General features: G+C 32.0%; 1 long non-coding RNA gene across 1 annotated transcript; it reads right to left on the minus strand.

The window, feature by feature from the left end:
- Positions 1–1,828: 1,828 nt before the first annotated feature.
- On the minus strand, positions 1,829–2,194 carry LOC149229422 (uncharacterized). The gene is made up of 2 exons (XR_016247284.1): positions 2,046–2,194; positions 1,829–2,002 (listed from the first exon to the last, which is right to left on the minus strand). It is a non-coding gene; the product is annotated as an uncharacterized LOC149229422 (long non-coding RNA).
- Positions 2,195–4,987: the final 2,793 nt, after the last annotated feature.

The following is a 4,987-nucleotide window of genomic DNA, read 5'->3' on the forward strand; positions in this document are numbered from 1 at the left end:
AAATTTCATACTTACAATCATTAAACTTTCATAAAATTTAAAACATTCCTATGATCATCATATACTCATAAACACTTATCCTTCATAAAATCTAAAACATGCTCGAAAACAAATATTTCAAGTTTAGTTAATATTGAAGTTGAAAATGATGAGTTCTTATCCATTACTCATCTCTCGAAATTACATATAAACTTTGTTAAAGATACTTATTTGCATTTCTTTACCCACATAAAGAAGGGATTAGTTGTAAATCTAGCCTTTGAAATTTTCTATTTGTAAATCTAGTCTATGAAATTTTCCAAAAGAGTATTTGTGGTGAGCACCTTGCAGAATGCCTCATATTGAATACCCTAATTTCTCACGAAAAGTGGGTTTGAAAATAAAGAAATAAATAATTGGGTTCTTTTTATTAACCCCTAAAGTAAGAGAATATTGAATCTTTTAAGAAATTCCATATAAATTCTCATTATAAATACTAGATACCAATTGATCATTGGATTTCAAATATAATAATAACAATTATCGGATTTCAAATATAATAATAACAATTTATGAGAGTTTCACATGGAGGAAATTTTTTTTGGAATACCCTTCATTTTGTCCTACTTATTTTGATTTCAAAAACAATACTTATCTTGATTTCAAGAACAAAATACATAATCAAGGTAAAAATACATAATCAAGGTAAAGTATATTGTGTTAGTATACACTGAAATAACAAAACCAAGATCTTTGCGACAGTTCCATTTTTTAGCACACAATTATTAAGGAGTGCTATTTTACAAGATTGTTTCAGGTGAGACATAGTTGCATATTTATTTTGTAAAAGAAATTTAATGGAATTAAAGATGATATAGATAGGAATTTGCAATCTAGTTCATAAAGATTTAATTGTTTTGTTTAAGAATGTAATGTAATAAATTAAGTAATGTTTTTCGGTAAAAATCACATAAGAGAAATTTTTGGCTAACGCGTTTCCAACTAACAAGTGTGGTGGTTCATCATTTAACAAGTGTGGTTCATCATTGATAAACCACACTTATTAGTTCGAAACGCGCCAAAAATTTCTCTTATGTAATTTCTACCAAAACACTTTACTTAATTCATTATGAATCACAGAAACTTGAATACAAAAATGTAATGTAAATTAAAATATTTTTTAATAGCAAATATTTATTAAAAATATATATATTTTATTTTTAAATTAAAAAATGATAAATAGTAATTATTGAAATTATATAATTAAAGTAACTTTTACATGATTTAAATTAAAAATATATATTTTATTTTTAAATTAAAAATGATAAATAGTAATTATTAAAATTATATAATTAAATTATTTTTTGCCTGATTTAAATTTAAATTTTATTTATAATTATGAGTGGATTGTGATTTTTTATCATTTAAAATATATTTTTCAGATTTAATATTTTTTAGAATACCTGTATCATAAAAATTATGACTCAAACTTGTAATTAAAAAAATATTTTCTAGATTTCAAATACAATGGCTTAGAAAATATGCCAAAAATTTCCAAAATGTGAAAAATACACTTTGATCGATAATTATACCAAATTTCAGTAATAATTATTAAAAAACAAAAAAAAAACCAATTATTTAAATCTACACATTTTTAAACGAAAATTACCAGACGTTCACACAATTTGGTACCAAGAGCCAATAAGGCATAATCAATTTATCTTTCCAGAAAAAGTAACTGAGATCCATCCGTTTCTAAATTTCCCAATCCGAACCCTTCACCAAAAAATAGAAGCGGGGCATTGGTAACTCTCAATTAAATTAACCCCAAAAAATACATCGAAAACTGTACTTTCTTAAATGCGCCGAGCCTTCAAGTGAGCAGAACCGGCTCTGCAATCCATACAGTAAAACGCATGCAAAAATCGCAGGGCAGATACTAAAACGAGGCCGGTCTGTAAAACCCATTCTGCAGCTCTGCCGAGCATTCCAATATTCTCAAACAATACAATCAAATCCCTACCTCAGCCGTGCCATAGCAAGATTCCAGGCAATCAAATCCCTACCTCAGCCGTGCCAGAGCAAGATTCCATGCAATCTTCCCGTTCGCTTCAAACCCACAAATCCGCCATTAAAATTATTTACAGTACTTGAATCAATAGCAGTTTCACGGTAGTCTTTGGGTAGTTTAATTGATTATGGCTATAAAAATGATATGATATTTAATGGATTAAGATTAAAATCTATATGGTAAGAAAGATTCAAGTTCAAATTTATGATAAAATTTAAAGTTCAAATCTGATAAAACGCTATGTGCGAGAAGAGGTAAAGAGTTCAAATCTCATGGCTATAAAAATAATTTGTTATGTGCAAAGAAATTCAAAGCTCAAATCCCATATACATGTGCCTACTAAAAATACAATAACCACCTAAAAAAATACAATGGTAGCGATTGAAAAATATAAAACCAGCCCCAGCCAATTCCTCTGCATAAAGTCTGACTGCTCAAACCTTATTCACCGTTCTTGATCCTGCCCAATAACAGAGAACCAATACTGAAACAGAAAAACAATACAAAAATTGCAAACCCGCTGTAAATCGACTCAATTGAAGTCATCTTGAGAGGCTTCGACGTCGAGAGGATCTTGAGGACAGTGAGACTGAATGCAGTGGCAAAAGGAACATCCCAAAAACACAACCAGAAGGAGAATCACAACCTGTGCAACGCCCATTTCTGTAAAAGATTAAGCTACAGAGCGTTCCCCCCCTCTCCTCCTCCCCCTTATAGAAAAGGAAACCGGGGGTGCCTTGAAGGTTCGATGAAGGTTCCAGAAAAGCCTTATGCCTCTGACCCACGTTTGTCGTCGCCACTGGTTTGCAACCGGGCTTGCGATGGCGATCTTATCGAGAGATCCGAACCGCCCGACATCGTCCGTCGTGTAATTGCGTTTTTAGAAAAGTGAGGAGATAAAGGCTGAGCGACCCCGTCAAACGGGTAGTGACGATGATATTATCTCTTCTGTTCATTCATGGCAGATGGAATCGGAATCGTTGCCTCTGTCCAACTATTTGTCGCGTATTCTCTTCCTACGCCTCGGTGTGTGGGCCGATCCTTTCCCTTTTTCTTTTGCGTTTTACTTTCCCAGGTTCCCTCTTCTTTTTATCTTCTCCTATTCCTTTTCTTTTTATTTCTGATTTTACACCCCTAACTCGCTTGAGAGTCATTGTCCATGAGCATCATGGGACCGGAAAAAGTCATTTATAAATTTTTTCCCTTTATATTTTTTTATAAATTATATTTTTATGGGCATTCTTTTCTATATAATATATTAATTTTGCCCCAAATAAATTGCAAATTTAAATTCTCTATGTAAGATGGTATAGTGTTATGGGAATGGAAATGATTGAAGTGTGTATCCCTACCTGCTGACACCCTGAAGGTGGGTGGATTTCCATCCAACCTTTGTATGTAAAGAGATTGAGAATATGAGCTGATTTGAGTTCCAAAGGATGTGGTGTATTTACGGCACACCAAAAGACATGACTATGGAAAGGGCAGTCCACATGATGGTTTAATTAGAGTGCTTTTCGCTCAATATATGAAAGATTTCTCCATTGTTATTCCCATCCAAGAAGATATTGAGGTTTTATAACAATTTTAACTACTGGATGATAGTGATTTATTTAGGTTATTTTCTAAGTTAGTCTCATCATTCTTTGTTTGCTTGCATGTTATTTGTTCATGGTTTATGATATCCAAAATCTATTAGCATTGGTATTATTTTTATGGCACCTCATAAGACTTGAAAGGAAGAAGCTCTTCTGCGACATACTCATGTTGAAGTCAATGCCACAACAACCACCTCTACTTTCCTCTAAACCACCCCTTTGTCTTCTTATACATCTGTAGGTGGTGGAAGTCATTTTAAGCATCGAGCATGCCAACAAGGAGAAAGAAGAGGTGGATGCCATGGGGATCAAATTTATAGCAAAACTTGGTTTGAGTCACAGTAGAGACACAGAATTCCGTCACATTGTGGAATTATATTGGCACACTAAATCTTTTGTGGCTCATGCCCTAGCCTCTCGGGACAATAACTAGAAGGGGAATTATGACTGCCTAGAGCTGGTTGAGAATCATAATCATTTCCCAATTACTCTGGTTTCTTGGTTGGTTAAGAAGCATGGAGGGAAGATACAAGTTGAACCTTCCAAGTCATCTAGGGACAGTCCATTCACTCTTTTCTCCTCACTAGAAGAAGCAAGTCACAACACTCATCTCTAGTCTGTGGTTTTCATGGTGTTTTCTCAAGTTCCATTTAAAAATTTTTGTTTTTATAAAGTGATCCTCAAATAGCTACAAGTTTGGTTTCCATAATAGCATGTTTTTTTTTAATTTTATGAGTGATATGATTATCATTATGCCTTCTAGATTGTTAGACATACTTTTGCAGTGGTTTCCCGCTTAGGTAGGTCCCTCTATTTTTTTGTATTGTTAGATCTATCTATTTTGGATACCTAGATACTACTCAAAATGACTCTTTATGATCTCCTAACAACCATAAACCTAAGTTTTTGGTTGCTGGTATCCCAACTTAATAAATTGTAAATGGATCTATGTATCATATTTTGATTGTATAATGAAATAGTGTATTTTCATTATATAATGAAATAGCGGGCTTAAGAAAACAAAACAAAAAGGATTTGTAAATTTAGGTTGTGAAGCCTACACAATCCAAATATCCTAAAAATGTTTCAAAACCCTAAGTCCATTTACACATGTAAGAATACATTTAAAAAATGGAAATTCCTAATCCTACCAAAGATTACATTATCAAATTCTAATTAAAAAAATAAAAACATAGAATACCTTTCCATTTAAAATATAAGAGTATATAGCTTTTTTCTATACAGTAAAGTTTTATTTTATTTATAGATGTTTTCTCTTTTTAATTTATTTATGAATATTTTTCTTGTGGTCAAATTTATTTGTACTATAATATGATTT

Source organism: Pinus tabuliformis, chromosome J, assembly GCF_031772625.1.
Source record: "Pinus tabuliformis cultivar Carrire ecotype Pingquan chromosome J, CPIR1, whole genome shotgun sequence".
Classification (NCBI taxonomy): domain Eukaryota; kingdom Viridiplantae; phylum Streptophyta; class Pinopsida; order Pinales; family Pinaceae; genus Pinus; species Pinus tabuliformis.